The sequence below is a fragment of the Amblyomma mixtum genome, chromosome 7, assembly GCF_055824585.1.
Source record: "Amblyomma mixtum isolate Tamu chromosome 7, ASM5582458v1, whole genome shotgun sequence".
NCBI lineage: Eukaryota > Metazoa > Arthropoda > Arachnida > Ixodida > Ixodidae > Amblyomma > Amblyomma mixtum.
The window spans coordinates 137606329-137628639 of NC_143018.1; the positions used below are offsets into that span (position 1 = coordinate 137606329).

Genomic DNA, 22311 nt, shown 5'->3' on the forward strand with positions numbered 1-22311 from the left:
GCCGATATCTGGAGAATAACAACCTCATGCCTTCGTGCATATTTGGTTTCCGCCCAGGCTTATCCATCCAGGACGTCTTTCTACATCTACAACTCAAACACCACATCGTTGAGTCCCCCGCGGGCGATACCAAGGCTATCCTCGGTGTCGACCTGACAAAAGCTTTCGACAGCGTTACGCACGCAGCCGTCCTAGAAGGCCTACACGCCCTAGGCGTAGGTCCGTGGATGTACAATTACATCCACGACTTGCTCTCCAAACGCACAGCCACACTCACCTTGGGCAATCACCAGCTGCCCGGTGTCTCACTGGGAGCACGGGGAACGCCTCAGCGTCCTGTGCTGACTCCTATTCTCTTCAACATAGCCTTTCTCCAACTCCCTCACCAACTCGCCCAGTTCCCGACATACATTTCAGCTTCTATGCTGATGACATCACTGTCTGGGCCAATCGAGGCAGTGATGGCGACATGGAGAACAACCTACAATTGGCCCTCAACATCATCGACTCGTACATTAGCGCGCGCGGCCTAGCCTGCTCCCCTTCCAAATCAGAACTCTTCCTTTACCGCCCCAGGACGCACGACCCCGCCAACCCTCCCGTATCACTTAAACTAGGGAATCATCACATTCCCCTCGTCTCAAAGATTCGCATCCTGGGCCTTGTCCTTCACTCCCACGACGCGCACGGTGCCACCATCCAAGCTCTCCAGACCCAAACTCAGCCAGCCACCCGTCTAATCCGACGCGTGGCGAACCAGCGCGCAGGTCTGCGACAGCGAAACACTCTTCGCCTCATCCAAGACTAAATCACAAGCCGCACGGCGTACTCATTCCCCTACCTCCCCCTAAAGCAGAAGGAGCGGGACCGCATCAACGCACTCCTCAGGAGCTGCACGAAGGTCGCCCTCCGCCTAGCCCCCAGCACCTCTACAGCCCGGCTCCTCGACCTCGGTACCCACAACACGTTTGAGGAGCTGGCAGAAGCCACTGTAACAGCACAGCTGACTCGCCTTTCGGGTACCGCGGCAGACCGCACTCTGCTCTATCAGCTAGGCGTCGCCCCGATCACCCATCCTACCGAGGAGGCCCCCCTTCCTCCAGACCTACGCTTCCATCTCATCATCCATCCCATCGCTAAGAACGTGCACCCGGAGCACGAATGAGAACGCAGGGCAACTCGCGCCAAAGCCCTGCACAAGGTTTACGGTGACAGTTCCGGGGTAGCCTGTGTGGACGTGGCAACGTACCCGTCGGGCTCTCGCATGGTCCTCGCCGTCGCTAACAATCATGCCCGATTACTCGCATCAGGCTCCATCACCACAGACTCATCAGAAATTGCAGAGGAAGCAGCCATTGCGCTCGCTCTCATCTCCACCTCTGCCATCAAAATTCTCTTCGACTCAAAATCCGCCCTGTCCAATTTCGGTAAAGGCTTGATATCCCGCACGGCGGCTCGGCTTCTACGCTTCTGGCACCCCACCCACCCTGTAACCCTTATCTGGGCCCCTGCACACGCAGGCCTCCCGGGTAACGAGGAGGTCCACTCCCTCGCCCGAGTTCTCACTTTCCGGGCTGGAGTTGGACCCCATCCGTCATCCCAGGAGCGTCTGCTTACCTTCAGAGATATCGTTACCCACTACCGAGATACCCGGCGCGTTTACGCACCACCAGCTCCCTCTCTAACCCTAAACCCAGGCCTCCCACTGGCGCCGACTCCAGACCCGTACTGCTCCTTACCCTATTCTTCTTCATACCCGCTACTCCAATCAGTTCATTTCCTCCTGTAAGTTCTGCGGGAAACCGGGAGACTATTCATACCCTTCTCACATGCCCCACCTTCCCACACCCTCCATCCCCAACCACGTCGGAGTTATACTGGGAGACTCTCCTGGCCAGCTCCGCTGCTGCTGACCAGCGCCCGATAATTACCGACGCCTTGAAGCGGATAGCCCTCCAAGGACTGTCCTTTGCAATTTAAGGACAACCCCCTAAAGGTTGCCTCGTGCCACGCAAGGGGAGGCAGGGCTTGCCCGCTCTGCATTGCTTGGCAATAAATGTTTCAACCACCACCACCTAATACAGCGTCTTCGTTCACTCTATTCCTTCCTTCCCTTACGGCGCGGTTCAGGTGTCCACAGAGATATGCGAGCGAGATACATTTCCTTTCCTCAAAAAACAATTTACCGTCGAGCAAAGGCGTGGAGCTGAATCGGCGATGGCGTTCTGGGGACGCCCTGGCAGCGTTGCAAGCCGCTGTTGCGTTCCACTCTTAGAGGCGAAGCTTAACATCTTAACCACACGTCAGTGACAAAAGCAGCAAGACAGCGCTCAAGGCTTTCGCCTCACCGCACTTTAGGTCAACAAAGTGCCCCAACCCCGCCCTTAATTTTTAACCTGAAACCAACCTACTGGAGAGTAGAGCTCTTCAGGCTGGATACTCTCTTTCCACAGTTACTTCCATGCGAGTCAAGGCGCAGCTGAGTTAGACCGCGACAAGCCAGCCTGTGCGTCCGCTCGGCGGGCGGTTCGATTAGGCTTCGCAGCCTGGCCGGGTGGCGTGAGCCCAAAAGTCTCTAGAAATTAGAAAAGAGGGCTTCACTTGCCAAAAAAGTGGTATCCCGGTGGTCGCGAAGACTTCCGGCGTTGAAATAGCGCAGTAGTTTGCGAGCACAAACGAGAAAACCGACGAAAACATCGAAAATTTGCGGAGCGCATGGGATGCGTCCACTCTGCTCGACGCCTGCGTCCGTCTCTACCCGAACTTATGCTAGAGGAAGTCTGCCATAAACTGGAGACCAACATTCAGACTCCGATTCAGGCCCTGGATGCCAAAATGCAATCGCAATTTCAGACATTGGAAAGCAACATGCAAAGCCAAATTCAGTCCATTCTCTCTGCAATACAGGGACTCACAGACGTAACAAAAGGACACTGGAATGAGCTCTTAGCCGTCAATATACGGCAGCAAACTGTGGAAAATACCATTCAGCAAAATCAGCATGGCCGTATACACAAAAAATAACAACGACTTGCTGTGGTAATGGAACTGTCGGGGGTTTCGGCGGGAAAGGGTGATCCTCCAGCAGCTCCTTGCATCTCTGAAGGTCCACCCAGAGGTTATCGCCCTCCAGGAAACTAGAGGCACGTCAGAATTAATTGGTTATCAAGCTTTTAACGCCGCAGTCGACACACCTAATGTTACCATATTCGTTAGAAGGAAAATAACGGCCATTAAGCATGACACGGGCGTCCGCCACACAGAGTACGTCCTCGTCGAACTTATTCCGGCCAAAAAGAGCCAACGCAGTCTTTTCATTCTGAATATCTATAGTACTCCAAGTCAAAAGAAAGTTAAACTTGACTCGCTCTTCAGAAAAGTGATGCGTATCGGCAACAAGCACGCACTGGTTATTCTAGGTGACTTCAATGCCCACCACCCTGCGTGGGGCTACCCGCGGCCCTGTACGATGGGGAGAGAGCTATGGCTAGACATACAGCAAATGGGCTTCACCCTGCTCACGGATCCTCTCACCCCCACGAGAATGGGTAACAGCGTGTGCGCTGACACGTCCCCAGACCTCACCCTGGTGAAGAATGCGAGTACAGCTAATTGGTCCAACTCCTTGCTAAACCTAGGCAGTGACCATTACATACTTGTCATGGAAACTGACGTTGGCCCTGCCAAGCGCCAAATGCGCTCCCCGCATATTATCGAATGGGACTTTTTCCGCGACGCTCGTAACCAGGACGGGAGAAAGGCAGAAATCACAAACATAGAACAATGGGCGGAGGAACTCCGCAGGGATGCTAAGAATGCGACTAAATAAAACGCTCGATGACAATGCGCAACTTGAAGTACTAGACAGCCGCCTTCTTCAGATGTGGGAGGCGAAAGCTACTATGGAAAAGCGATTAGAGATACAAAAGTGGAATGGCAATCTCAGAAGACACCTAGCGCGCCACAACAAAGAGATTGACGAATATGCACTTAGACTTTGCGATCAGAACTGGGAGACAATGTCTGACCAGCTTGAGGGCAATATCCGCCTCGCCAAAACATGGAACCTCCATCGGCACCTCCTCGATCCAGAAGGTAGTAAATTAGCACAGCTACAAAGTTTACAGAAATTACGTTATACATTTGAAGGTTCGGAGCAGGAACTCCTCGATGCAATTCGTTGTCGATATATAGGCTACGCCCCGAAAACTTCCTTACCGTGTTATGAGGGTAAATCCAATAGCAAACTAGACACCCCTATTCACGAATTCAAGGTTTGAGCAGAAATACTAAAGCTGAAAACCAAATCAACCCCCGGACCCGATGGTGTAACGAACAAAATGCTTAGAAACCTAGATGACAAATCTATAACAGCGCTGACCAGTTTCATGCAATGGGAGAAGGGTGAGATTCCCAAACAGTGGAAAACCGTTAAGGTTATTTTAATACCTAAGCGAGGGAAACCGCTCAATCTAGAAAATCTAAGGCCTATATCCCTGACATCTTGCGTGGGAAAACTGATAGAACATGTGATAGAAACGCGGCTTAGCAATTTCATGGAAAACAACGACTTATACCCCATTCGATGATAGGTTTTAGATCGCATTTGTCCACGCAAGATGTCATGATACAGATCAAACATGACATATTAGACACTAAATCGCTCGATGAGAAAGTAATAGTGGGACTTGACCTCACTAAAGGTTTCGACAATGTAAAACACGAGACGATACTAGAAAACCTGGCTCTTTTAAACCTCGGGGAGCGCACATACAACTACATTGCCATTTTCCTTTCGGGCAGGATAGCGCGCATCCACTTTGCTCAAAGTCAGTCTCAAGACATTCAATTGTGCAGCATAGGCACCCGGCAGGGTTCGGTACTTTCCCCTCTTCTCTTCAACGTGGCCATGATACGGCTTCCGAAGAGGCTGGAGGGGATAGATGGCTTGAACTTCTGCATGTATGCGTACGACATCACCATGTGGATGACCCGTGGACACGACGCGCACGTGGAACGTACGCTACAGAAGGCCGTAAATGAGGTCGAAAACTATGTCAGCCGTAGGGGCTTGCAATGATCGCCGCAGAAGTCTGAACTTTTTTTTATCGACCTCTGCATCAAAACAAAACTAGAACCATCCCTAACTTCAAATTAAAAACGCAAGGGGCGGAGATTCCTCATGTTGAAAAATTAGAATTTTAGGCATGATTATACAAAGCAACGGGTATAACGGTGATGCAATAACTAAGATGGAAAACTGAGCTCAACAAACAATGCGACTCATGCAGCGGATTGCCAACAGGAGACACACGCATGAAAGAGCAGAATCTCCTAGGGCTGGTACAAGCATTCGCAGTTAGCCGTATCACGTACGCTGCCCCCTTCCTTTGTCTTATCAGAAAAAGAAAAGATAAATGGAGTTATCAGGTGGTGCACGAAACAAGCTCTAGGATTACCCATCGCTACATCCACTCAGCACCTCCTAGAGCTAGGCATGCATAATACCCTTAGAGAAATTACGGAAGCAGTGAGGACGTCCCAAATAGAACGTTTAGCCGGGACCACTACTGGCAGGGCCATCCTACACTGTAAGAAATGTGTGTGAAATGACAAGCATTTTTATGGAAATTTTCTGTTGTCATACAGAGAATATCTGTTTTGCGCCCTTAACAGAAACACGTTCACGAAAAAGGAAGTAATTTTCTGTTTTTGGAGCCGCAACACGCCCATTTCACCGAAAGTTGGTGACGTGAGCACCGCCGTTACACAAAAAAGTGATCCGAAAAACCTTTGCTACTTTTCATCAATCACGTTACATATTTTAAGCGTCAAAAAGTTTCTCCGCGCAATATTAGCGCGCCTAATGAGAAGCAGTACTTTTTGCTGCGATCCTGCATTCATCGATTGACGGCATCATGGAGGACGGCATGGACGTGATGAGCGGGGAGCTAGGACAATACCGGCGTGCTGTGGCCGTGATTTTCACCGATCAGACCGTTCGCACACAAGGTGAGTGGTGCACATTTTTACCGGAATGAATGATACGCTTTTTGTCGTCTTTGGGAGTATTGTGTCGGGCTTGTACTGCTGTTGAACAGGGCAGTGAAGATAAATCGCCGGCGGACATTGAGCGTGCCCACCACAGCCGCTTTACCGCCGATGCGTCACTGCTGCTTTACTGTCTCTCACAAAAGGTGCACAGCGCGCGGAAGAGAGAGGAACACAAGCGAGAAACACGGAAGAGTGCGATAGTTTGCGGGAAAATGCACAAATTTTGCTTTGTCTGAAGATATGCGCACCTAACAGAACCGAGGAGTAAGCGCGGGAAATTTTAGGCCAGGGAAGTACGCGATTGGTTAGCGGAGGAGGACGTCAAAGAGCGCGGAATTTTCAAATTCGATTCTTGTCTAAGAAAGGATATAAGTGTACGTTGTGTCTTTTTATTTTTATTGACGTTTATTCATGCCGGTACAAGTAATGTAGTAACTGTGGTTATTTTGTAAGCTTTAACTGATCTTATCTTTGGGCCGAAATAGCGTTGCACGGGTCAACGCAGGCTGAAAAGTTTCTACACAGGCGTTTCAAATGCCGTACTTGCGCTACCACAGGGAAGTTTTTCAATGGCACTGATGTCATTGGAGCCGACATTCGAGATTTTTGAGCGCCTTCGACACGCGAGCTCAGTCCGTATCCTCCAATGTCAATCGCCATCGCTTCGGCCAGCCCGGGGAACAGGTCAAGGGAGGAGTAACTTTATGAAAGATGGCCAAATTATACATATTAAAATACAAATTAAAAGGGGGGGGGGGTGGAATCTTAGGCTGGAGGCGCGAGCCACCGCCCGATACGAAGGGTTAAGCCACTACCATCAATACATCCGCCCGCCCACAACCGTGCCGCGCGTGTCTGCTTGGGCTCTGTGGCTGTTGAAAACGATATCTGCTGCTTGCGTTTTTCTGCTGCTTCTTTAGTAAATAGTTCGTGTACTCGCTAAATGGGCGCTTCGAGACAACAGTACACCATTCAGCATTCACTACGGGAGCTCGAACTTTCCGCACCGCTGTGCTGATCACGACGACTGCGCACCTTAGTACCTGGTACTATGCTACTTAAAACATAGTCATTTACAAACAGTTTGCTCGGTTGCTTGAGATAAAACGCAAGCTGCGCTCTACGTATGTTAAATAATTCCCCTGTGACCTAGTAGTGACATTTGAGGGGGCTGGCAGGTGCAAGGTTATTCACTACCGGTTAGCCGGATTAACTGCAGTGCTAGGACAGTCTCTTGACACCACTCTATGGAGGGCTCTTGAGAGGCATTTACACTGTGTTCTTGGGCTGCATTTGACTAAGACGGTGCAATGTTTATGTATTGTAGATAATCCAGCACTTGTAAATGCCTATGCTGATTTTTAGGGCCTTTATATGTGGTTGACGCTTATTTGTATCACTCCAAAGCATTTCACCACGCATTGTCGGGGAAACTAAGAGCCTGAGCAAGCGCAGAAATGACTTATTTATGCTTGTACTCTGCTGCATGCTTATTTGTAACTGGTTTAAAGTTGCAGCTTTCACATGGTGCTACTTTAGTAGACAATTGTTATACGCATTTAACTCCCTCTTATGCCAGGGATCTGCCAGTGATGACGACATCGGGGACATGCCATGTTCTCCTTTCATCATTGCAAAAGGTATAACTCTGTGGTACCGCACTCGGGCGAGCATTGCTGATTTAAAACTTGTTTGTGCAGGAGGCAGTTTCCTTACTGCGAGGAGCTTCACCATATACATCGACACCCTGCCAGTGATGCACGCATCCAACCCATGCCAGGCTTTCAAGCTCATGTTTTTGGTGCACTTTGCTTTCGATGTTGTGTACCCCAAGGAAACAAGCCTCTGCCTGGAGTTCACACAGCAGTAAGTACCTATCTCGCTTGTTAACTGAGTTGTGATAACCTTTCTTGTTCTGGTTTTGCCACTTCTCAAATAAGCAGTGATGATAAAAGTTATAGGTATATACCACTTTATCATAAGACCTTTTTATGAAAATGCTAACAAAGTGCAAAAGCAATTTTTAAAAAAGTAAAATGTTTGCTGAACCCAGGCAACGAATCAGCTATGGAATGAAATTTTGCTGCTGCTGCTGCTGCTTGGTTAATGCAGCTGGTAAAATAGCGCTCTGAAAAAATCTGGAAAGGAAAGACAGATAAAACTATTTTTTGTGGAGTTGATCTTCAACCACTTCTTCACAGATTATGGCTATACTACCAGCATTGCATGGTGCCCAGTCACTATATGAAAGGGTTGGAAGGGGTACATGGCACTCTATTGCTTCTGAGATTATGTAGCAGTGTATGGCTATTTTGGTGGAAGTCATACACGTTGCTTGCTCATAGGGGTCATAGATACTTGCCCAGAGGAGCACAGCACCTGGGGGAGAGGGATTACTGAAGAGTGCATATGTGCATGCAATGCCAGTAGCCCTTTTGTGGCCATGTAACCATGCATTGTTTATGGATAGATTTGAATGTGTCGCCATGCAGATTTGATGGATTTGACGTCGTAGATGGTACTTCGCAGAAATTGTCAGCATTCTTTCGCTATTAGTAAGTACGAGGACTTGTGTTCATGTAACTGTGCGATGAACTTTGTGATGGTTTCATCGCATTTACACTACGGCTGCTGGAGCTTCTTTGATCTTGAGCTCTGGCAGCTGATGTGGTTCTGGCGTTATTTGGAGGGTATGCTATATTTTGTATTTTGTTTTTGTATTTTGTGGTGCTTAATCGGTGTTCGGATAGGATAATTGATGAGGATTTAAATATTTGTCCAATGTCTGGTGCTTTTCATTGCTGTATTATGTGCAAACACATTTGTCTTGTAATCTAAGCCAGTTTTTATTACTCTGCACTTTAAAATAAAAATTTGAAATATGAACACACTTAGTGGAGACAACGTATGCTCAGAAGAATAAAGGTTATGTTAACCATTTGTGTTAGAGAAATGGATCAGAAAAAGCAAAGATAGCTTCATAAGTCGCATTGAAGCTGGTCTTTCTTCAAGAAGAAATCAGCTGCCTCAAATAAGAGCAAATCTATTGTGATTACAGCGTTTGGAGTTTCAGTATATAGTTTTTTGCTGTGAATAGATGATCATGTATACTGTGCATTACCATTGGCCGCTCTGTTTTCCCGCCTCTTCAGTATTCAGAGGATTTTGACTTAAATAGTCGGGGAAACCATGGAAAAGTCAGGGAACTGGAAGAAAGTAGTTTGCTTGACACCCTGGTTTAGTGGCGGGTCATGCATGGTGTTTGTACTTATCATGTCAGTCAACATGACTGGAATCATGGTGTAAGTGTACAAGCCTTTGCAACCTCAGTGCTTCATTTTTGCAGCCAATGTTTTGAGCACACTAAGTCAATGAGGCTTCTTTGTTCACGTTAGCAGTCATTTTGTGAGTTCTGTCAAAAATAATCTTCTTTAGCTCCAGTATTTTTTGAAATTCAATTCATCTGCTAAGTCTTTTTTCTATATAACTTAGAATGGGGTTATTAAATAGAACAGTGAAATTTTTGTATGGTTTGCTCTCACTACTGACTGGGAGAGGAGGCTGTGGCTAAAGGTACGCCGAATGGACCCGGTGCATTTCCTCCCCTTAGTACGTTGGGTAGACCCGCAGCATTTTTTTTTTCAAATGCATCGGACAAATCTGACAGTGTTTTTCAAAGTCCGGCCATTTGATTCTTGCCTGGCAGTCTGTTCGATTTCCTCTCATAGTGCTCCTTTGGATTCTATCTGGATTAGTCATACCTTGGGCTCAAGAATGTTTACTCACTGCCCGGAATGGGCCAATTCATGTTTGGCGCACATAATCTGAGAGCTCCATGCAATGAACTGCTTGATCGCATGACAAACACAATGTTCTCCAGTTGCACCGTTCACCACATGTCGTTTGGTTAGGGCGTGTGAACTGCAAAATTATTCCTGGCTATTTCCATGCAGCATGGTGCACATGTGTGCTTTTCTGTTGTGCGCTGAAGTCCAGTATGTGAACTAGAAGGTTTGTTTACTTGCGACGATCTGCTGTCCCTCAGTCGAAGCTGGGTGCGTGTGCAGGACCAATGCTCCAAATACACGTGTGGTGTGTGGCATTGGCTGAGAAGGGCCCATTGGCTCATGCTAAGCTCGAACCACTAAATATGTGCAAATTTCCGCCTGAAAGACCAAGCAGCGAGCTAGGCACTTTCCTTGTATTCCCCTTTGAAATGTCAATGTTGGCGCGGAAGTGGTCTGTACATGCTTCCTTCTTTGTGGTTGCTCCTCCACAATGTTCTTGAGTATTGTGGTGGAGTATCTCTTCGAGTCACGTAGGGCAACGCTGCAAATAAATTCCCCATACTATTGCTGTTGCATGGCTGTGAGGCATAATATAAATATTTTAAAGATGAATTTTATATCTGGTGATAAAAAAGAGCTAGAATTATGTTTCTTATGTAATACGGATAGGTGTAATACGGATAGGCGCTCGATCTAGCAAGCATTCTGCTGCGCTTCAGTGCTGGTGATAACTTGCTTAAATTATGAGCGGAGGTGACAGATTACAAGACCAGTGCGAAAGCACCAAGCTGCTGGTGCACGCCGTGTAGCTTGCTGCTTATATATGTGAACTGGTGCGAGCGATGGTAGTGCTATATGCACGTGCAACCGGGCGTGAAGACATATATCGGGGATTTTTTGGGAGAGCTGGGCTTGTTTTACTTCATTTGAGTGACAGCCGGCGATATAAGAAGGGGAAAACTTCCATTTGAAACTCCTCACAAGTCACAATATGTGGCATGCAACTTGCAAATGCTTCGCAGAGAAGAGTGTTGCACGCAGCAGTAGTGCACTGGCTGGCAGCATCCACTATCATGTTGGATGAGATTTAGCCATGGGCCGGCAGCTACATCCTCCATACGCTCAGTGAGAATGAACAGTCTGTGAGGTGTATCTTTAGACACTGCAGCGAAAGAAAAGCGGAAATTAGAAAAGCGGAGAGTTTAGCTAGGCTTGTGTTGGATACATTGTGCTGTGGGAAGGACGAAAGAAGAAAAAGATGGGAAAAATTATTTTACACTATATGATATATACAGATGCCTCCAGAGATGCGGAAAAGAGGGAAGTGTGCTAGGTATGCGTCCAATGTTTCATAAACATTGGCCGAGGACAGATCTCTGAATGACATGCAACTTTTCATTTCCAGCAGTGTGTAGCTTTCATGCCAGTGTCCTTGCATGGAGTGAAGGACCCCATATTTAACTAAGTAATCAGTGATGACAGTTACCAAACAACGCTTTGCCAGTAGCTTTCCTGTCTGTGTGCACAGGCGTATATGGTAGCAGAACAGTCCCTCAAAATACACAGTGATTCACAAGTACCACCTTAAGATGTGTCCCAGCCTCCGTACTTTCTTAATTTTCTCCTTTCAGTAAGTGTAACCCCTGCAACATTGCAACATTGCCAGGTAATTTTGGCAGTATCACGTTGCCTCAGGGACGACCTTACCGCACCTTGTGTGAGCCCTTGCTGAGGCCCATACTTGCAAAGCCTCCCATTATTTCCTTTTGTTTATATTACCTTTTTACATTGCAATTTTTTCGGTATTTTTCAGAGGGAAGCCTAATTGTAAAACAAAATTGTGCTTTAGAGTACATTACCGCAAGCTGTGCCCTTGAATGGCTGCAGCCTGAAGGGATACTGCAAACCAATAGCGGCACCCGGAAGTCGCCACCACAATGCCACCGAAGGTCACGGACCACCGACTTTGCAAGCAGATAGTATGGTTTAAAATATAGAAAAGCAAAGCGGCTTGCCACTGAAATTTGAGTTTAGTTACATGAACTGAAAATGCTGACACCTTCAGCTCCTCTTCTAAAAGTGCATGCATAAGCAAAGCATAGATATTATATGTCTGATTAAAATTTCTTTAATAAATCAACCAGTCCAAGGGACATAAATAGAATGGGCATCAAAGTGACACAAGTAGTATAGTTATTCAAAGAGAAGTGGCAGCAACAAGGTCCCAGTAATGAAGGGACCGATAAAGTGCTTATTTGGCAATAAACAGTCGCATAAAGTGAGCTACCGACTTATCCAAGAGAGCCAGTTGTTGCTGTTTCAGTGCCCCAGAAGCACTTGCACTTGCGTTACGGGGAAAAAAACAAACAATACTTATTAGATGGCGCAGTATGATGCACTTTTCACCAAGGCATTTTTGCCACCATAGTACACATTCCTTTTCCAGTACTCATGAAATTGCTATCCAGAAGGGAGGCATCAGAGGCAAAAAAGCACTCACTTCAGTCATTTCATTTTCTGTGAAATGCTTGATCACATTCTTCACCATCACATGAAATATTTTATTCTAATTTGTTTTGCTGCGGTAGTGATCTACCACATCTGGCAAACACCTAAATGCTCTTTTATGACTTTGTCCTATTAACCAAGAAGCTCATGTAATCGCAGAATGTTTTCGTTGTTTACAGTGAAAAGCTAGAGCAACACTTTCTGTTGGGCAAAGAGCTGCACAGAAGGCGGCAACGTGGATGCTGAACTGTCAACTTTTATATCAGAAGAAACGGGGACAGATATTTGTACACCTTCTTAGCTGTCAGCTGTCAGATACACGACGAAAAAAGCTAGGAAAAGTCCATTTGATATGAAAGCTTGTATCACGGAACACCAAAATAAGACAAAAACATTCGACAAGCAGATTTTTTTTTTAGGCGGAAGAGACAGGGAATGGGCCAGCAAGAATTTGCGCAGCTGTATCTATGAAGCAGCAAAAAACCAAAGGTTGTGAAGAATGGCCAACAAGAAACATGCCAAAAACCACGATGAAAACAAGTGAAAAAATAAGGCATGCTCTTGAAGTTTACAAGTGATAGAAGAGATAGAGCTCAGAGGGCAGCAAGTAACAAGCCAAAAAGTTAAAAGTGATAAAAGTGATAAAAGTTGACAATGAGGGAAAAGACGAAGTGTAAAACCAGAAGCAAGTGGTGAAGGCAAAAAATAAAAAAATACTGCTGAAGGCCCAGGATACACATGATGAGACAAGTGTTGTGTAGCTGCAACCATGCATTGCATGGCAGGTAGGCTAGTTCTTTTTCTGATAATGAGTAATGCTGCTATCTTGGCATTCACTGTCGGAACTGTAAAATTTTGGAAACAGGACGTTTATCCGAATTTCAAAGAATGGAATTGATAGCGAAGAACAAGAACTCACTGGCTTGTGAAATCATAAAAGCAGGCAAGATACTGGCAATGAAGGACCAGTGCATAAGGAAACCTTCAGTTTCATTATTTGAAAAAGTACCAGCCTATTTGTCATGCACTACCAGATTTTAGATATGCGACACTTGTCTCATCATGTGCACCCTCGGCCTTCAGTCGTATTTTTTATTTTTTCCCTTCACCACTTGCTTCTGGCTTTACATTTGGTCTTTGACCTCATTGTCACTTTTGCGACTTTAATCTTTTTTAGCCTTTTGCCCTTTTATTCATTGGCCTGTGACGTTTTTATCTCTTTTATTGGTTTTAGCTTTCAAGACCATGTCTTGTGCACTTGTTTCCACCCTGGTTTCTTCCATGTTCCTTGTTGGCCATTCTTCACTAACTTTGCTTTTCTGCTGTGTCCTAGAAACAGCTGTGCAGATCCTTACTGGCTTATTCCCTGTTTTTTCAGACTAAAAAACCACTTGTCACATTGTTTCGGGGTATCTCCTGATATGGTTTCATCTTTTTTTGCCATGTGTGCTGACAGGAAACTGCACAAAAGTTGATCATTCAGTGCTTCAGTCCATGTGGTCCTCCTTCTGTGTAGTCTGTTGTCATTTTTTTTGCCCTGGTTCCTCACAGATTGCAAAAAGCCAGTCTGAACAGCCATGAAATACCATATATGCTTTTTATCTTGATCAGGTGCTCTAAGACATTCTTGAAGAGTTTCTTCGCTTGTGCCATGATGAGTTCATGCTCCTTGTCAATGCATTTGCTATGCTTCATTCTTAGACTTGCCTCTGTGCAAGCATGATATGGTGCGAAGTGATTTATCAAATATTCGAGGCTTCTAAGAATCTGTGCCATGTGCCTCCAGTCATTTTATCCAGTTGCCGCTGGTGATTACATGGAATCCCTGTCAAAGAGCTTGCAGCAGAAACAAAATACTCTGTCTTAATATGTTAAATATCCAGCGTCCACTGAAGACTGTTGTTTTTGAGGTGTCTTTGAGAAACCTTGTTTAGGATATATGGTAATGCTCACCTAGGAGAAATTAGGAGAAATTGATTAAAAGTAAAGGATTCCCACTAGAAAATATTAAATAACAGCCATGTTGAACCTCGTTTCTTAGATGAAAAATGTCCAAGGAATACATGGTTCTAATGTGCCCCACCCCCCTCCTTCAAATCTGCCCCCCCCCTTCCAGTTGCACCCATGAATCTGCCCCTGCAATAACCACTAAAATGTCTTGAATGGTTGTAATATTCGGTCACGGACGGGACCGGCCGGATTTACTTTGGTGTTATCGTAGTCAACATGTGTTACGTTGGTGTACATATCCGTGAAGCAGCAGAGAAGTGGTATCCAGATTTTTAAGTTGTGCGTTAGTTTCCTAGAACCATGAGTACACTCCACCTGTCCCACTTTTCATGCAATCTCTCTTCTCTGGGTCGCTGTGTTTCACGATGCTGGCCTTCCCAGGGCATTTCCGCTTCTTTTGAAACCATTATTCAGCTCATGAAGCTGATGTTTTAGTCTTGCCTGCTCCGCTTTTAATAGTGCCTACAAAAAAACCAGCATAACAAAATTTTGATAGCGTTAAATTGGGTGATAGGAGAATTGAAACCTTTTTCCAGTTGGATATGTAGAAAATGGTACAAGCGTTATATTTATCATCACGGATTCCTTCTGTTCTTAATAACAGTGCCTTGGCTGCAGACTGCTGTGAAGAAGGCTGGCGTACCACTTTTCTGCATACACATGGGCAAAAGTTTAGTGGGGCGAAACAGCTATTGTCGACATGAGCTGAACTTATTCAGGTTAAATAGCAGGCCGTGCAAAGTTAGCCAGGCTAGATCAGGTTAGTTTTAACCTTACTACGATAATTCATCTTGTTCCTGTACTTTAAAAAGGGTTTTTTCCATCGTCACTGCTTTTTCTTGAAAACTGTCACAATGCACCAGCAATTTTAGCACTTCGGCATTCTTTTTCTTTCATAAATTGTCTTGTTTAGAACTGCGCATAAGGCAAGACAGCTTGTTAGGAGAGTTGATTTGCACAGTCCATGGCTACAATGCAAGAGGCAGGACAGGTGATTGGGTAGAAGCAAACGAATTTCAAAATAAAAACAAACCATGCCGACATAATGCCAGACACAGGAAATCAAATCTCTGCTTCTAAGTTGCCAGAACGCTGCACAAAATTTTTGTCTACATCTGTGCACATAGCAACAATAGTAGCACTACAACCATTCTCTACAAAATCATTCAAATTTTCTGTGCCCATTTTCTCGCCATTCAGAATTAAACACATTTTTTTGTCCAAGACAGGTATTTCTTATGAACAAGTAACTATGGGCTCACAGTGCAAAATCCTGTGAGTCTCAAAGATGATGATTAGCAAAAAGCCCAGTCTACATTTAGGTCTGTAATTAACGCCTAAAATCAAGCAGTGCTGCTCTGTAGCACTGGGTGCCTAAAAGAAGAACTAGCTATAATGAAATTCTCACAGAGCAGAGCATGCAAAAGGGCGAGAAATGGTGCACACATTATTTCCTCCCACCATTAAAGGCAATACAGCTTGACACAGTCAGATGTGTTCCAATTTAGATGATGCACAGGGCGTGCTGAAGGCCGTTTTAAGTTCAAAGATGGAAAGAATCTGCACAACTCAGACGGGACAAGGGCTAAGCAGTGAACTGACAAAGCTCTCTAAGCACAACTGTCCTCCCCTACCCCTTTCCTTACTGCCGCAGCAGAGCTTACAGGTAGAAAGAATGTCATTTAGATGGTCCTGCCCGCAACAAACGACGCCTGAAACTATGCCGCGTCTGTAAGGTGCATGCACCCTTTGCAACCCTCTACAGTAGCGAGTTACGCACTCATTTTGGCATGCTTCAGGCATACATATTGTCTCCCTCATTTTGAAGAGCTCTGGAAATGTCTCTTTTGAAGGTCAAGGGACAGAGGGAGAGCGGATAGAGGATGGGAGGATGTAGCATAACACCCACAGGGCAACTCAGCATCCCTATTTTGGTGACGTCTTGTGCGATTGCACCGGTCACCCTCCCCTAAGGATGGCATTGCTCCCACTTGTCGGAGACAGGTTCACTGCTAATGGGAAGTTTGCGTTTTTTCTCTTTTGTATTTTGATTTGCATTCATTTGCGCGTGAACTGTTAGGCAATGCTTCATATTGTGACTATAGCTGGATACAACTGAAGAATGCAGCAGCAAATGCCCCATGGTGTTGAATGATTCTGACGACTTCATGGTTAATTCCCATGCACTTGCTAATTCATCACGCCAGCTGGCAAAGGGAAAGGATAAACCACAAATCAGCCAAAATAACCACAACATCGTAACGGTTAGTTGGTGCCATCGACTGGAAGACTTCCTTTTTGCGGTATTTGAGCCTACAGTCTTGAATTGTATACTATGCAAGATAACCCATGCATACAGCATTGCATATTGTTGTGGCATATACCTCACTATGTGTGCATCAATAAACTGGCTCCTCAGTCAATTACGTGAGGATTGCTGATGAGAGATACAGCATTGTTATTGCTGCAGTTGACATGAAGCTTTCTTGATGGGTGCGCTGTAAGCCGCACATATTTCTTCCAAAGTGCATCTGTAGGGGGGAATTTATATGTGGAAGGAGTGAGGAGCCCAGGATGCTGTACAGACACGCTCAGCTGTGTTGACTAGCCTTGAGGACAGCTATGCGCGATAGTGAAAGTACCTTTTCCTTGCAGCCCAGTTCAAACTGAGCATAAGCCAGGATACTGGAAAAGGCTGTTAGTACTTGCATTATTGAGGCCTGCATGTGAGCCGTACTAGCGGCGTGTGGGGAAAATGCTACAGCACTGAAAATGTGCGAATTCCAATGCTCAACCAAAAGTTTTATTCGAAGCTATTGCTTAAGTTTGTTTTGATTCTGCCCACAGAGAATATTTTGTGTGCATTCTGCATGTTTCTTTAGCTGGGTTATTGCTTGAGGTTGTGGTCAGAAAAGTTTTTTACTCAGGGCAGCAGGCACTTTGCACTATTCTGGGACAGTGGAAGCTGAGTGCAGATGTAAGAGAGTAACGTCACATTCACGTAACAGCTTGCTCTGCAGCACTAGACATCATTTTAGACATGCGTATCACTAGCTGGGCATTAGTAATACAAACAAGCCTCTGCTCAGTTCTGTTAATTCCAGCTTCACTAAAATGTGCATATCCCTCCTCATGCATCTACATCTCTGTAAAGACAAAGCACGTCAATATGTGCTGCAAACTTACTTATTACCTGACAAAAGATTTTTGCTTACGGCTGTACTTTCGGGTGATACAGAATAGGCATGCTGATGATTCGGCCTGTGTATACATAGAGATTGCTACTCTGGTGTCAGAGAGCGCTTTGAAGAAACATTGAATGGAAATTGAAGTTGGCCTTTGTCGAGAGGCTACTGTCTGATTGCAAGGAGACTGAAATGAGGCTTTTACAAGCTACATAAAATGAAGAAACAAAGTACAGGTGTTGTCATCATTGCCTCGTTTTCTAAGTAGACTGCAATCTACTGACACGTCAGATTTCTGGGTGCAGATAACAAGGCCCTAAGCAGCCCTGCAACTAACTTCAAAATGTGGTCATGAAGTCCTTTTTGGCGTATACGTCAGAATTTGAATTTAGTGACCGGCAAATTTATAAATTTAGTTTTCTCAGCAATAAATGCATTTTTTCGCTGCCACACTGACATTAACAAATTGGTTTGGTTCGATTTATTGGGGGTTAGCGCCCCAAAGCGGCTTACGCTATGAGGGACGCCGTAGTGAAGGGCTCCGGAAATTTCGACCACCTGGGGTTCTTTAACGTGCCCTGAATTTGCAGAGCACATGGGCCTCTAGAATTTCGCATTCATCGAAATTCGGCTGCCGCGGCCGGTATCAAATGCACTTCTATCGGGCCAGCAGCCGAGCACCATAACCACTGAGCCACCGCGGCGTGCAACAAATTGGGAAAGTGCAGACAGAATGAATTTTTCCCAAGAACAACAGGTTGCGTGGAGTTGTTTTTGCATCCCTTTAAAAACTAGTGTTGGAGTTCAGTGTGCAGCTTTCACGCAAGTAACAAAACACTATGGTTGTTAAAAACCTTCTTAAAGTGAACATTTAGGAACGGTTTATTTTGGTGGTTTATTTTGGCTTGAAGTCTGGTTTTGTACTGAGTACTAAAGACTACTGGATATATTCACTAGTGCACACAATGAAACTGAAATGTGGGCTACAAAGGAATTAAATTTCGGGGTAGGAGGAGGGGTGCAGTCTTCTTGCAATGTTTATTATTTCTTTGAAGACAGTATAGATATGCTCACTGTCCGAGGAGTAACAATGCTCTGTCCTTGTTTCAGGACCATTGCAGCTGTGAATCCTGTCCGGGGAACGAAGGCAGAGCACTCGAAGAAGAAGCAGCACTGCCCCTCTTCAAAAGTTGCTTCCCTCATCATGCAAGACTTTGACTTTTAACTGTTCTAAAATTTGACAACTTTTTAAATCAATATTTTGTGTACGCTGTGATAAACCAAACAGCCTGTGGCATGCCTTATCATGCAGTAGTCGCAAGAGTGGATGTACTATGTATAGAGAATCAATGTTATATGGTTACACTGATAAGTCAAACAGCTTGTGGCATGCTTTATGTCCTGTTGTTTCTATCTCACTTCATTTCGTACTAGTGTCAGGCAAGACACAATTTGCTTAAGATGCCTTATTTAGGCTTATACTTGCTGTTAAACTTCAGTGGCTGGTTGTATGAATTGTAGCACTACTTTGTATCTTGTCTGTGTTACTTTCTTCATTTTAAAGTTATTGTAGTCTCTCAAGATAAGACGTACTAACTGGAGTGAAAAAATGTTTTGCAGTTACACTGTGATAAGGCAAACAGCCCGTGGCATCCGTTATGTCCTGTTGCTTTCATCTTGCTGCTTAATGCAGCACTAGTCATGACCAAAGCATATTTTTCCAATACTCTCCTTTTGCGTATGCTTGCCATTAGTTAAGTGACTGGTTGTATTCATTGTTCAGGTATTATTACTTTGTGTCGTATTCATTGTATTGTATTACCATTTTAGAGTGAATCATGCCATTCTGTATGACAGAAGGGCACAGGTTTCGTTTCTACTTTACTTGCCATTACTGCATATTTTGCATGCTTTTACTGTATGCCTGTAGTGCAGGTAGGGCAACGTAAGTTTCTTTTTTTCTTCGGCCACCCTCCTATCGTTTAGCTTAATTCAGTGATGCTGAAAGATATTCCTGTATAGTAAAATATCAGCCATGATTGCATTGTTTAACACTGGATATTTTCCAATATTCTTGAATACTAACTTGCCTTTGCTTGTGATTGCTTAAAAGCGGTAAAATATTTTATTCTATTGAAATGTGGCAGCAGTTCTAATGTTCTATATCTGTTTTTATGTCAGTCATTAAAAGATGATGTGAAAGAAATAAAGTGTGTGAAATGAGAGAACATGGAGCTTCACAGAAAATTTCTGTGTCATGAAAAAAAAGGTGTTAAATGACAGCAAATATGGTAAGAGAAAATGGAACATCACAGAATTTTTCTGTTAGCAGCAAACCGAAAAAAACCTGTGAAATGACAGAAAAAAGTAAAAACAGAAAATTTTTGCCATCCTCAGAGACATTTTCTGTTAATTGCAAACAAAAAACCCTGTGAAACGACAGAAAAAGTAAAAACAGAAAACATACAATGACAGAAAATTTCTATCGTCTTAACAGAAATTCTCTGTTAGTCGAAACCAGAAAAGATCTGTGAAATGACAGAAAAAGTAAAAAACCGAAAACATAGCATAACAGAAAATTTCTGGCAGGCCAGCTGCCAGAAAATTTCTGTTTTTTTCAATAAATATTTTTTTGCAGTGTAGAAAAACTCCATCTGAGCCGAGATAATGAACAACCGCCAAAGTTGACATGCTCGGAAAAATTCGGGAGAATATAGTTGTACCCCCATAACCCAGGAATATGCATCCTATTCATCACTCAGTCCGCCGGGCCAAACGGGCAGAGGCGCTAGAGAACCGCTTCCGCTCCTACAGAGACGAGGACGTGGTCTACATGGATGCCGCTGAGTATGGTAAGAACACGATGACCCTCGCAGTCGTCAATAATAAACAACTCCTCAAAATAAGTGCCTCCATACACTCGGGTAACCCAGAGACTGCAGAAGAAGCTGCGATAGCGCTGGATTGTGTAAGCACAAAAGCTGGGTACATCATCAGTGACTCCTAAGTTGCCATACTAAATTTCAGCAGGGGCCGGGTATCCCCTCTAACGAATACAATTCTAAGCCGTCATGTAAGAGACCGGAAAATTACACTAGTCTGGACACCAGCACATGCATCCCTGCCTGGTAATGAGACGGCCCACGAGTTCGCCCGAGGCTTTTCCTTCCAGGCGGACCCGAGCAAGGTGGTCTTTACAGACAGGGATCGCATGGTGACACACAGAGACATTACACAGCACTATCGTTTGCAACGAGCTAGACTTCTTCCAGTGGATAGATCCTTGTCCCGATACGAAGCCATCACATGGCGCCGGTTACAAACTTATACCTTTCCAAACCCGGCCCTCATGAGTCTCATGTACCCAGGGCAATCTTCAGACAAATGCGCAAACTGTGAACATAGGGCCACCTTGGACCACATACTTTGGGAATGTCCTCATGCCCCCCGGGAGGGACGAGGTATAAACACGAAAGATAAAAGAGAGACCTCACTACTGAGCTCCGACCCGGCGACTCGGCGGGGCTCAGTCTCCTTTGCTGACGCCCTTCGTAGTTTTTGCGGAAAGCTGCCACAGGTGCCGAGTGACCTTGGTACACAGCTTAGCGCCCCTGTTAGCTCCGAGGAGCTTTTCGAAACAGTCAGAAGCATGAACACCGCCTCAACTCCAAGCCCTGACGGCGTTCCCACCAGCTTCTATGCCGGGTTCCACACCCTCCTGCAGGAACACCTCCTCCGGATGGTGCGCGCCTTTGTCAGGGTCGACGAGAGGCCGGAGACCTTTAGAGAAAGTCGTGTAGTGCCCATCATGAAGCCAGGCCGGTCTCCATCAGACCCGCAGGCGTGGCGCCCGATCACTCTGCTTAATGCAGATTACAAGATCGCGGTGTCGCTGCTGGCCAAAAGGATGAGCAAGGTTTTAGGAGGCTTGTAAGCCGTGCGCAGACCTGCAGCGTGCCCGGACGCTCGGTTTTCTCTTCTCTCGCACTACCGCATGACTTGTTCACGTTCGCTTCGAGAACGGGAATACCGGGTTGTTTTGTCGCACTCGGTCAGTCGAAAGCCTTTGATGGTGTCGAGCACCGCTACTTTTTCGGCGCCTTCGGGGCTTTCGGCTTTCCGCCAGAGTTCGTGGAGCGTCTAGAACAGCTGTACTCTGGCCTTAGAGCTCGTTTGCTTAACGGCTCGTTCAGCGACCCCTTTAGGATAGAACCCGGCATTAGACAGCGCTGTCCCCTGTCGCCAATGTTGTTCGTTTTATGTTTAGACCCGCTCCTGCGTCGCATAGCAGCTATTCCATCGGTGCGCGATTTCCCTTTGCCGGGCCAAGGTCAAGTGAAGGTGTCCGCGTAAGCTGACGACGTGTCCCTGTTTTTGCAGGACGACGACAGTTACGTAGCCTTCTTACGGCTTTTTTCGAATTACAGCGAGCTGTCCGGTGCCCTGCTTAACAGGGGCAAGAGCCAAGCCCTGCGCTTCGGGGCTTTTTCGTCAGACCTGCTTGGCAATGTAGAGTGGGTCTCTGCGGCTAAGGTCCTAGGAGTAGTGTTCCTCTCCTCAGGGGAGGTAGCCCGCGAAACGTGGACAGAGTTGAGAGCGACCGCAGAGAAGCGTCTGGCAGTAGCAGCGCGTTTTCGCCTGTCGCTGTCGGAGCTGGCATTTGTCATCAGATGTTCCGTGTTCGCGAAGCTCTATTACATCGCTCGCGTCGCATGCCCGCCGCGCACTTTAAAGCGTCGCTTGGTCAGTTTTTGGGGCAGTTTTTT

At 45.7% G+C, this 22311-nt stretch overlaps 1 pseudogene; it reads left to right on the forward strand.

The window, feature by feature from the left end:
* Positions 1–19846: 19846 nt before the first annotated feature.
* LOC149337683 (uncharacterized) lies at positions 19847–21944 on the forward strand (annotated as a pseudogene).
* The last annotated feature ends 367 nt before the right edge of the window (positions 21945–22311 follow it).